This window comes from Tachypleus tridentatus, chromosome 12, assembly GCF_004210375.1.
Source record: "Tachypleus tridentatus isolate NWPU-2018 chromosome 12, ASM421037v1, whole genome shotgun sequence".
NCBI classification, from domain to species: domain Eukaryota; kingdom Metazoa; phylum Arthropoda; class Merostomata; order Xiphosura; family Limulidae; genus Tachypleus; species Tachypleus tridentatus.
This window is the reverse complement of record NC_134836.1, coordinates 52,002,509-52,015,699: the sequence shown is the minus strand read 5'-3', so window position 1 is coordinate 52,015,699 and position 13,191 is coordinate 52,002,509. Positions and strand designations below refer to the sequence as shown.

At 31.3% G+C, this 13,191-nt stretch overlaps 1 pseudogene across 1 annotated transcript in view; it reads left to right on the top strand.

Annotated features, from left to right (window-relative positions):
* The window catches only part of LOC143233322 (zinc finger protein ush-like), a 49,798-nt pseudogene that overhangs the window by 29,868 nt on the left and 6,739 nt on the right, over nucleotides 1-13,191 (top strand). The window contains exons 4-6 of the transcript XR_013018099.1: nucleotides 1,839-2,273; nucleotides 5,290-5,373; nucleotides 12,460-12,585. The product of XR_013018099.1 is annotated as a zinc finger protein ush-like (transcript). The remainder of the gene's footprint in view (nucleotides 1-1,838; nucleotides 2,274-5,289; nucleotides 5,374-12,459; nucleotides 12,586-13,191) is intronic.

The following is a 13,191-nucleotide window of genomic DNA, read 5'->3' as shown; positions in this document are numbered from 1 at the left end:
TTCTCAGAGTATGCTAATAAAAATATGTTACATGTTTTTTATTTTAAATACATCTGCGAGAAGCATATTTTGTTTTTACTTGAGTTTAGAATAGTTTTGGTGTGTAATTTCATAAAATTTTGTTTACAAATTCATTGTTTTGTTTTGATTCTCAGAATTCTTTTAACAAGTGTGAAAACATGGATGACTAGTTGAAAATTTTGAAGGAGTGGTATACAATCGTTTAACTGTTAACAGGTGCATAAACATCAATGAATAATTGAAATCTCAGAAATTTAGATGAGTTCTCACGGTATCAACATTGCCAGTTTCTCTTTTAAAATAACTTTTAGAAAGAGTACATATTAATGGTCAGATATTCTATTTTGTATGGTTAGTTGAAAATGCGAACTGTGGAAAGTGTCACAACTCTACCGGTATATACTTCATTTAACTTTTGTTACGTCTTAAGTTTCAAGTTCAGATATAAAAGTAATCGCATCCCAGTGGTACAGCGGTATGTCTGCGAAGTATTACCACTAGAAAATGGGTTTCGATACCCGTGGTGAGCAGAGTACAGATCGTGTAGTTTTGTGCTTAATTACGCAGAACAAAGAAATTATAGTAACTTGAGATTATATAAGAATTATAACACTCATTATATCAAATGTATTCAATAATTTTCATTTTAACGTATTAATAAAACATGTATTTTTAGACTTTAGAAACCTATTATTAACCAGCATCTCAGCAATGTTATATTTTTCCAAAGATGTATTTCTTTACAACTTAGTGACTCGAAAGTTGGTTACTACTGCTTGTGGTTATACGAAACTGTTGATAATTTGTTATGTTTTATGACGCGTGGTGAGACAAGACAACATTAGTTTATTTGTGTTGTAAAATGTTTGTTATGTAGATTTGTATTATGCGCAAATGCGCATAAGTGTTTGTTTTCCTCTTTGCTCAGTTAGTGTTCCTTTTGGAATGTATGACCCATTATAAACTAAGAGCAGTGACATCTCGCAAACATAGCTTTCTGGAATGGATTATACAATTAAAACCAACATAACTGACATTACAGTAACTAGGTTTCTAGGACGGAAGAAACACTTGTGCATTTTTGTTTTAGGTTCAAGTTGTGTGCGATATTTAGTTTGTATTTTGCTAAGTTAGTTCTATTCTAGGAACGTTTTGCTGGAAGAGTTCTGTGAAGAGATTATTATATCTTGTTTGTTCCCGATGTTGTATCGTTTATTTTTTAATTTAGCTGGACACCTACATTTATTTGAGTCGCTGGGCTGTTATGCACTTCACAATAATAGCATGACTAACTTTCCGAAAGTCCTGACAGATGTCAGTGGGTGAACTGTTTTCTGTTTTCATGAATTACTACATAATTAAATAACCTGTTATTGTTGACATGTATTATTAATTAAAGTTTTTTTATTACCTACTTCTTATCTGCCGACTAAATCTTACATTCAATTTAATGCTATATTTGTCTATATATATTGTGCGTTAATTTGACACCATCGAATTCAAAAGTTATATCGATAATTTCTGGCATACTTTAATCCATCTTCGAAATGTGCATGTCATTTGAATTTTTGACCACATAATTTGCGTGTTGTACCTCCAGAAGTTCCGCAAAAAAAGGCAAGAAAATTGAAAACTATGGAGAATTTAGAATTAGGCTTAGCATACAACAATTATTTTACAACCCCAATGTTCTTTTACACGTTGTAACAATACTTTGGTATTTCAGTTATACTACTCAAAAGGTGTTATTGTGCAAGAGCGTGTAGTTAATATTATTATACTTTTAAGCATGCTATTTCGATACTTTCTCTTTATAGGTCACAGTGTATGGTGCACTGTGTGCTGTGATGCTCGTAGAGACAAAGAAATAATTGCCTGGTACGAGGTTAGTTCACAACCTAGTTCAGTGGACGAAGAAATTCTAACCGAAAAAAACATAATTTTACCGAAAGGTTGCTACCCTTGTGTCAAAAAACGCTTACTGGTTAAAAAGAAGGACTCTGTTACCGTGAAAACAAAGGACACGTCTGTAGGGTCTTCTGAAAAGAGAAAAAAAGTAGCTGTTAAGAACAGGGTACGATCCCTTTCAACAAGCGACTCATCCACAAGTACTTCTGTGCATAGCGAAGACTGCCATGCGAGTACGTCTCATGAAAGCCCGAATTTGGACTCGACATTGGAAAAGAATGGATGTAAAGAAAGTCCAGAATTATTATCACCATTACCAATTTTACAGCCTACTGTATCACCTGGTATGTCTGATAAATTTCGTACAACTCAAACTGGAAACATTTCCACACTGAAATTGTTTTTGCTTCCACTTTGCACAAAATGCATTGATGTAACTTAATATTAAAAAAAACCTAACGTAATTTATGGATTATGTTTTACAAAAATGTGAAAGTGGTTATTTTTGTGACAACGGAACAACATGTTTGTTGTCAATACTGCATTATCATGTGATGTTTTTACACTTTTCTGAAAAACCTAACCTTTGAAGAACTTGATTTCCATCTTTAAAATATATAAATTAAAATACATAATTCTCAGTTATAAACAATGTGATATATTGGTTTTATGTTAAGAAAAAACAGTTGCATAGGTTTTCACTTTAGGTTTGTTCACAAACTGAATGGGTTAAACTATCTTAGGATTTAACCCTCAACTGTCATCCTACATAATGATAAATACTCAAATTTCTATTTCCTGTAATAACCTCAAAACTGTACAGTACTGTGCACAAAACTAGGACAGTGTCAAAAATTAAATTTAAGGCTACCTTTTTAGAAAATTGGTAGGTAAATCACAAGTGAAACATATAAATATTATTAATCTTCATGTTTAGTATAACAGAAACTCAGTGGAAGTGCTTGAGTTCAGCAAACAGTTAATGTGTTCTGTGTCCCCTTTTTGCTTTAATAACTGAGACCATCTTTAAGGCATTGTTTAAACTTATTTAACTAAAGTGTTCCTTGGAATTTTACTCCAAATGTCTTTAACATGTTCTCAAAAAGTTACTTTGGAAGTAACTTTTGATTTATCAAGTATTTGATCTATCACATCACAAATCTGCTCAATTGGGTTCACACTGGTAGTCTGTTGGGGCCATTGCATCATTTGAGTGACTCCAGCAGCTTCTTTCTTAGCTAAGTAATTCCTAGAAAGGTTGGATGAGTGTTTGGGGTCGTTATCTTTCTGGTAATAGAATCCTTTACAAATAATATACAAACCACTTGGCAGATTGTTATAGATCAGTATCTGATGGTACTTGTGCTGGTCAATTATTACATCTATTTTGCAAATATTTTTAATCACCTCAGCAGAAAAACACCCCCAAACCATTACACTGTTTCCCCATGCTTCATAATGGGTTCGATGCATTGAAGTTAAGCATTTTTCACTTTTCTTCTGCCAGATGTATAATCTACACTTTGAATCAAATATTTGAAACCTGGACTCATCCATCCATAATACCCTCCTCCAATAATCAGAAGTCCAGTTTTTGTACTTTTCAACAAATTTCACTCTTTTGACAATATTTGGAGATTGAAGTAAATATTGTTTTTATGATTGTTACACAACCAAACATTTCATTATTATTAAGTCTTCTTGATACTGTATGTATGGACACTTTTCTATCATTTAGTACATGGTTGTTTATTTCATGCTTAAGATCAGTGTCAGTCTTCCTTCTGTTCTGAAGGCTGCATGAACGAAGATGCTTAACATTAGTAACATTGAGTTTAGGTTTTCTGTATCTTACTTTCCTATTTTAAAATTCACCTGTCTCGGTCCCACGACTTAGGGTGAACTTGACAGTGTTTCAAGTCTGCAGCAATTTGATAAAATGTCATGTGAGCATCACATAGAACTTTTATGACATGAAAACAAAGCTTCATATAAATATATATTATTATTAAACACTGTTTTTATTGAAGTTTATTTGTGGAGTGCTAATAAATTGGTTTTTTTCTGGTATATACTGGTACCATATGTTAGCTTCTTTCTATACAGTTAAGATACTGTAGGGAGTACCATGACAGTTACTTTATATCCTAAATTTGATCAGAATGTTCATTCGAGAACATTTATGACATACCCTTGATACTAATATATGGGAACTCTAAAGAATACATACTCTCAACCTTGCTCATTCAGTTGTCAACAGGGATCAGTGAAGTGTTACTATAATGTGGTAATTTGCATACAGTAATGGGATGGAAGAATTTGTCCCATAAAATGGAAAGAATGACAAAATATTCTCTTGTTCTAACACGTTTTCACAGCACAATATGTGTAACTAACCAGTTATTTCTAGTAAAATCTGATACACCTAAGAAAAAATGACGAATCCTTCCGTTTAAAGGACTTTCTCTTCAACAAGTAATTGATTTAAATACTTTACATGTTGCCTTATAACATTTTAAATTGTAGTGTGAAAAAAAAAATGTGGATAAAGTGTAACATTAGTTGAAGTAAATTAATAACAATGTTCTATTAATCATATAAAAACTAATGTAAATTAATAACAATGTTCTATTAATCATACAAAAACTAATGTAAATTAATAACAATGTTCTATTAATCATACAAAAACTAATGTAAATTAATAACAATGTTCTATTAATCATACAAAAACTAATGTAAATTAATAACAATGTTCTATTAATCATATAAAACTAATGTAAATTAATAACAATGTTCTATTAATCATATAAAAATAATGTAAATTAACAACAATGTTCTATTAATCATATAAAATAATGTAAAATAATAACAATGTTCTAGTAATCATACAAAAACTAATGTAAAATAATAACAATGTTCTATTAATCATATTAAAAAAGAAAGTCAATGTAAATTAACAACAATGTGCTGTTAATATTATAAGAATAAAATAAATTGACAATAATGTTATATTAATCATACAAAAATAATGTAAATTAATAATAATGTTTTATTAATAATATAAAAATAAAGCTAACAACAATCTTCTATTAATCATGTAATTTTTTTTCTTTTTCTTCAAGTTAAGAAGGGGTAGCTATACTTAGGCTTTTTTAGGAGATTTTTAAACACTGTTTGGCACTGTCCATGGTGTTATGTTATTCTAAAATGGCTGTTAGTGATAAGCAATATGGAGAAAAAATGTTTCTTTTCTTAAGTTAGGTTTATTTCCTACCATTAGAGTTCTAAGACATTTTATATTGTTAAGTAAATAAAATGTTGCTTCAAAAGAAAAACCTAATTCATTTTCTTACATTTCAGGTGGTCAAATTTTTTATTTGCCACTTGTTGCCTCTCAGGATCAAGATATGAGTAGAGGATCTGTCCATGTTGTTAAGAAACATGGTATGTCACCCTCACTTAATTCTTAGCCTTATGTCATTAGTTAATGATCTTTTGTTTTATATTAATCATAGCACCCTGTGTAGGTAAGTTGACTTTATGTAGTTTGCAGTCATAAGTAGGTCTGTGATAAACAAATCCAGTTGTTAGAGTTTAAATAAGTTTTTGTTTAACTTCCTGGGAAGGAGAGAGAGCTTGCTATAGGGTCTGAATTCAGCCATTAGTAAAATACCACCTGTTTTATGTCTAATGAATAAGACATCAAAACATTATTTAATTTTATATAAATTATAATAGTGTTCATATCTGAGTGTGTGCATGTGGTGTATTAGTGGTTATTAATAAATTTGAAGCTATACAGTGGGCTATCTGTGCTCTATCCATTACAGGTATCGAGACCCAGTTTTTAGCATTATAATTTTTGGAATTATCACTGAGCCACTGATATGTAATTATATACAAATATAACTAAATGCTTATTTCATTCAAATTTAATCAAATATAACATTGTGGTAATCTCTTGGTTGATTGGCTGTGTTAAGAAATTCCAGACATTCCAGATTGAGGCCTCTTAAAATGGTAAACAATTTGGCCAAGGGTGTCATCTAATTCTAAAGTCATTTTAAATAGTAGCTATTCTGGAAAACTGTATTTTCACTGTAGATTGTTTGTTTGGAAGAAAATCACAAATATAAACACCATTTTGGTAGTAATATTTATTGATTGAGAATAGTATTTTTTTTCTTTTATAGTATAAAGGAGATTTTAAAAATAATGTTTCTAAAACATCCTGAGCTTTATTCTCTGGAAAAGTTCATGTGAAACTGTGGCTGAAATTTCACTATCTTTCTCAAATACTTATAGAACGTTAGGTAAGAGCAACGTTGACCATTGTATTTGTTTGAAGTCATGCCCAACATATATATCAAGCTACCTGTGCTGTGCCTACTACAACTATCAAGAATCAATTTTTAGTGGTACAAACCTTTAGATTTACTGTTCTGCCACTGGGAGGTGGGCAGGTAGAAGTGAAATTTACTATTGGGTTTCTCTATACCAGTGGTTCCCAACCAGGGGTGCAAGATAACATTTCAGTTTTTTTTTGTTCATATTAAGGGTACTGTCGTATATATTCAAAAATTACATTTAATATTTATTTCATATTTTTCTTGTTACAGACGTAGCTTTTTACCTTGTTACGATAAACTATCGTTTCTACTGTCACCGGTGCAGACCAAAATCTTGTTTTGGCTACCTTCATCTTTATTCTTAAATAAATAATTACTGTGAGGGGTGCGATAACATGTTAAAATTTTTTAGGGGTGCGGGGTATAAAAAAAAGTCGGGAAACACTGCTCTATACAAAGGCTAGGTAAATGATAATAAGATGTACAGTTTCACATGGTACATCATGTACTTTAGTTACTATGTGTAAGAGAGATGAAATTACTTGAATTTGAAATTTGCAATTAAAAAAATAAACATTTAATGATATGAATGTGATATTTCTACAGTACAACAATATGTATTTTTCTTTAATTAAAATTCCATCTTTGAGCTTTTAATAAACCCAATATCAAACAATCTATTTCACATTCAGTGATTCAGCAAATGATGTTTAGTTGTTATGGTAAAAGGACCAACTGAATGATACAGCATTATCATGGATCTCTGGTCAGTTTTTAATATTTTTTAAAGTTTAGAATATTTATTCTGCACTTGTAGTTGGCATTTCCAGAAGAAATTATATTACAGTTTGAAAACTATAAATTTCAACTAGTCCACAAAAAATCATTTGAGAAGAAAGAAACATTTTTACTTTTAATAAATTATCTCCATTGCATAAATTGGACACCTAGTGGTGATTATTGACAACATTTTGATTTCATTAGGAACTAAAGTACTTTTTATTGATTAAATCTTAAGATCTTTTCTGATAGTTTAGCTTCACACAGTGTTGTTGTTCCACAAGTTTCAATTAGTGTAATATCTTTTTCCTACAACTATTAAAGCATTGTTTACTTTGTAACTTGGTAATTATTGGCATGACAACCTTCTTGTCCCAAAGTCTATTTGAAAGTGGCTTCCCAGTTACTGTGGTTACAAACTTCATCAGAACATCTATTCTTTATGTAAGCCTAAAAAATAAAAAGGCAACACATACATCCATATAAGAGAACAAGTTTGAGTCACAATGCTGCAATGCCCTTGAGAGTGAGTAAACATACAACACAAAGAACATTTTTAAATTTAATTTCAGAACTCTAAACTCAGCAACCATGTTTTTGTTGTGTTTTTTATATATTCAATACCCATAGAGTCAGTTTATATGAATCTTATAAAATGCATTCTAAATTCAATATAATTAGAATATAATTTAAGGAACTGAATAATCATTGATATAAGTTGTTTGTTACTGATACCTGGAGTGTAATTAATATAATGTAAAAGTGGTTTGTATTTTGGGCAAACTCAAAATTCTTTAAATTGTTGTACCAACTATCAGCCCTATTAGCTCATTTTTAATTATTTTTCCAGAACTATGATCATTACCCTCTTGTACGTCCCCCACTCCCACTCCTCAATGCTGTTTTACTGCAACTTTAAACAAGCAAACATCCTAGAAACTAAATTTTTGTGTTTGTATAAAAGCTCTGAATAGCCCTGTAGTTGAAAGGCAGTACTGAACAAAGCACTTTATGTAATAGTTATACTTCTGTAAAACATCTTGCTGATGCTAAGTTTCAAGATATGGTGCTATCTAACTTTTTATTTTTTTGAGTAATCAAGATACAGCAGCGCATAATGTGTCATGCAGTCAAAGAAACACTGTGTGTTATTACCAGATGTTGTGATAGTTTAGAGATATTCAACCTACTGTAGTTCAGACTGTGGTAATCCAAACTAACACACACTTTTCAGTGGGTGTGCTTTACTGGACTTCTATTTCATAAACCAAATTATAAGACAATCCATTAAGAAATGCTTGAAATTTAAAATTTCCAATTTTGGTTGAATGTCTCCTTTTTTTTTTGCAGTGTAAATACAGAAACTTTATTCAGTAGGAATTACACTTAACATTGGGGAATTTTTAATTTGGTACACTGATAGATATAAAGCTGTCAAATTTTCTCTTAGTATAAGCCACATGTGCAAAGTTATTCAATATTAACTAACATCATTGTGCACGCTTATGTGAAATATCAAATGAGCCATCAGACTAACATTTTTACTACAGTTTCACTTAAAATTAAAAATATACCATTTATAGCTATTTTTATTTGGTCAGGTGATTTAGAGCAGCAAAACTATAAGGTAAAACCATGTGGAGATGCATAAGTATTGGTTAGGCCAAGCAAACTAGGTTAGGAGTTTCTAGCTTAAGTTTTTAAAATTATTATACAAGTGGAAGGTCATTATTCAAATTTGTTAACTTACATGAGATTCTTCTGATTAAAGAGTGTTTAGTGTCATTTAATATTAGCACAACTAGCATAAATAATGATGAATGATATGGTTGCACCAAGTGCATGCATCTCATGACAAAATAGTCTTAATCTGAGTTCCATGGTGTTACTATTAAAGAAGTTATTTAAACTGTTTTAGTGAGGAAAACTACCACCAGGTACTTTAAAGAATCTTGTTGGTTCTGTAGATTATGGGTCTATTATGAATAACAGGGTTGCTATCCTGAAGTTAATGTTGGCTACTTTTCAATGTAACTTTCTTGTTGTGGTTTGTTGGTGTGCATTGACAAAAAAGTCATGATATCTAATCACAAACATATTAGGCATGAAAAAAGGATTGGCTAAAATAGGATTGAGCATGCGGCTTAAAAGAATGAAATCAAAACTGGGAGTCAAATTGGTAGCTACCTTATAGCATGAATAATAGTTTTACAGCAAACATTCATTTGTCAGTTCGGTCACATATTTTGTTTCATCCACCATCATACCCTAAAGTGTTTTTGATTTAATGGTATCTACCTTTTCTGAACATACATTTTTACAAGTTTCTTAAAGATTGTTATTTTCACTGGTTGTTTTGGCAGTCATACATATCATTATTAACCAAGGCATTACTCAGTGGCCTGATGGTAAGGCTGATAGCTTATAACACTAAAAATATGCTTTAGATACAGCTGTAGGTACAGCATAAATTAGATATTTTGTAACTTTGTGCTTAGCAACAGACAAGGAGGTTAGTCTAAACAAATTGTGTTGAAGCAAGCAGCTCTCAAAAGTACAAATACATTGTACATAGTTTAAATTGATGAAGTAATCAAGGTATCTGTATTACTTCTCTTTTGGCAAGATAATGGTTATAAGTTGCAACAAATCTTCTATTTTTTGCCCTGTGGAAAGTTTATACATTTTACTTGTAGTGGACCTTCTGGTATATAAACAGTCATTTCAAATCATCTCTAATATCCTTTGGTCTACAGGAACTACTGAGACTTTGATTCAGTGATCCTAGTCATTTATGCCATTGTTGTCAACATGTTTTTTTCTGTCATTGTTTGTTTATACTATCAGGGTTTTACTGTCTTACTTGTACATAATTTGTAATCAACAGTGCTAGCACTCTCTGGTCTCATACTATTAGTACTCATACATAATTTGTAATCAGCAGTGCTAGCACTCTCTGGTCTCTTACTATTAGTACTCATACATAATTTGTAATCAACAGTGCTAGCACTCTCTGTCTCATACTATTAGTACTTGTACATAATTTGTAATCAACAGTGCTAGCACTCTGGTCTCATACTATTAGTACTCATACATAATTTGTAATCAACAGTGCTAGCACTCTCTGGTCTCATACTATTAGTACTCGTACATAATTTGTAATCAACAGTGCTAGCACTCTGGTCTCTTACTATTAGTACTCATAATAATTTGTAATCAACAGTGCTAGTACTCTGGTCTCATACTATTAGTACTCATACGTAATTTGTAATAAACAGTGCTAGCACTCTCTGGTCTCTTACTATTAGTACTCGTACATAATTTGTAATAAACAGTGCTAGCACTCTCTGGTCTCTTACTATTAGTACTCATACATAATTTGTAATCAACAGTGCTAGCACTCTCTGTCTCATACTATTAGTACTCGTACATAATTTGTAATCAACAGTGCTAGTACTCTGGTCTCATACTACTAGTACTCATACGTAATTTGTAATAAACAGTGCTAGCACTCTCTGGTCTCTTACTATTAGTACTCATACATAATTTGTAATCAACGGTGCTAGTACTCTGGTCTCATACTATTAGTACTCATACATAATTTGTAATCAACAGTGCTAGCACTCTCTGGTCTCATACTATTAGTACTCATACATAATTTGTAATCAACGGTGCTAGCACTCTCTGGTCTCATACTATTAGTACTCATACATAATTTGTAATCAACGGTGCTAGCACTCTCTGGTCTCATACTATTAGTACTCATACATAATTTGTAATCAACGGTGCTAGCACCATCTGGTCTCTTACTATTAGAATTTGTTTGTTTGTTTTCGTCTTTCACAGTTTGTGCTTTTTTATATAATAATATTACACTTGTTTTTAGTGTCTGTTAAATCTTTATGTTCTTTTTCTCACTTTTTTGTTGCTGCTTTTTGTTTCCTCTACTTATTTCCTGACAGACAATGTGTGCCATTGTGAGTAAACACTAATAACTAGAGTAATTAGAGACTAAGGAAAAAATAAGTGAAAATTCTGTTTTCTTTATTGAACTGCTTTGCATTCACATCCTTTTATATAGTAGACAGTAATTAATCATGAAATAATCAAGATGCAAATCTCACATTAAAAGATGGAGTTAAACATTTTTTAGAAAAGGAAAAAGGTAAAAAATCTCATGTTAAAGGAAAGTGGTAAAAGATCTCATGGTAAAGGAAAGTGGTAAAAGATCTTGTGGTAAAGGAAAGTGGTAAAAGATCTCCTGGTAAAGGAAAGTGGTAAAAGATCTCGTGGTAAAGGAAAGTGGTAAAAGATCTCGTGGTAAAGGAAAGTGGTAAAAGATCTGATGGTAAAGGAAAGTGGTAAAAAATTTCATGGTAAAGGAAAGAGGTAAAAAAATTTCATAGCAAAGGAAAGAGGTAAAGTATTTGACAGTAAGGGAAGAAGGTAAAGTATCTGACAGTATGGGAAAGAGGTAAAGAATCTGACAGTATGGGAAAGAGGTAAAGTATCTGACAGTAAGGGAAGAAGGTAAAGTATCTGACAGTAAGGGAAGGAGGTAAAGTATCTCACAGTAAGGGAAGGAGGTAAAGTATCTCACAGTATGGGAAAGGAGGTAAAGTATCTGACAGTATGGGAAAGAGGTAAAGTATCTGACAGTATGGGAAAGAGGTAAAGTATCTGACAGTAAGGGAAGGAGGTAAAGTATCTGACAGTAAGGGAAGGAGGTAAAGTATCTGACAGTATGGGAAAGGAGGTAAAGTATCTGACAGTAAGGGAAGGAGGTAAAGTATCTCACAGTAAGGGAAGGAGGTAAAGTAACTCACAGTAAGGAAAGGAGGTAAAGTATCTCAAAGTAAGGGAAAGAGGTAATATTCTTGAATTTAGCTTGTTCTGTGACATGTTTGGCACTGTACAGCAACTGTTATTTTTCTTTCATCAGTTTGTTTCTGTTAAGTTCTTTATTTCTATTATCTCCCTTACGGTTTGTCTACATATTACTTGCTTTCTTTTTCACTTTACTTAAACTCTATTTCTTATATTTTCCTATTGCTACTACTACTACTGTTCTTGTTTTTTCCATACATTAAGGAAATGACTGCTTTGCCTCTCAGTTAAGATAACTCTGTTTAAGTAGTTTTATTTAAAACAATAATTAATACTTTTGTACTTTACATTATCATGGATTTTCACTTAGTTACTTATTATCTCTGAACATTATTTGAATAGTTTACGTGGAAAAAAGCCAAAGCTCTGCATACTTGTACATACCTAACTTCAACTGCTGAGACCTTAAAACAACTGGTAGAAAATGTTATAAATGAGTTTATTTTGTATGAGAAGTAAAGTTCTACTCCGACATGACTGAAAATGTATTTTGTAAACCTATCTTTACTATTAGGTGGTTATCGTTGTGATCCGTGTGGAATAACATTTAGCAGCGAAAAGACGCTTCTTGCTCATAAAACGTTTTATTGCTCTCATCGTCAAGAAATGAAACATGATGTCTCTTTCCCAGTACAGAACAGTAAGTACTGCTAAGATATCAAAATACATTAAACACTAAACAGTAAGTACTGCTAAACAGTCAAAGTAAACTCAGTACCAAAAAAGAGTAAGTATTGCTAATAAATCAAAGTAATCTCAATAATAAACAGTAAAAACTGCTAAACCATCAAACTAAGCTCAATAATAAACAATAGGCACTGCCAGACAATCAAACTAAAATAGCAAAATTTCAGTTTTACAGTTGTTTTATATGCTAATATCATTTATAATATTGAATATTATTTTGTTTGTGTACCTCAAAGTTGTACAATTTTGTAAAATATGCTCAGAATGAGTACTAAATCCTATTTACATTGTAGTGTAGATTATTAGCAATGACATCAGTTGGGTATAACTGCAACTTTTCAGAACGTTTGTAGAACTTAAGATTTTTTTACATTAAATATGATTAAATGATAGTTTGTATATTCTTATTTCCATTAATCTTTTATAACACATAATTCAATGCCTATTATTAGCTGTGGGTGTTATTTCACTTTTTTTTTTCTAAATATTAAAGTTCTATCCCCCTGAATTTATTTACTGGATCAAAACAACTTGGCCTGGCATTTCCAGGTGGTTAAGA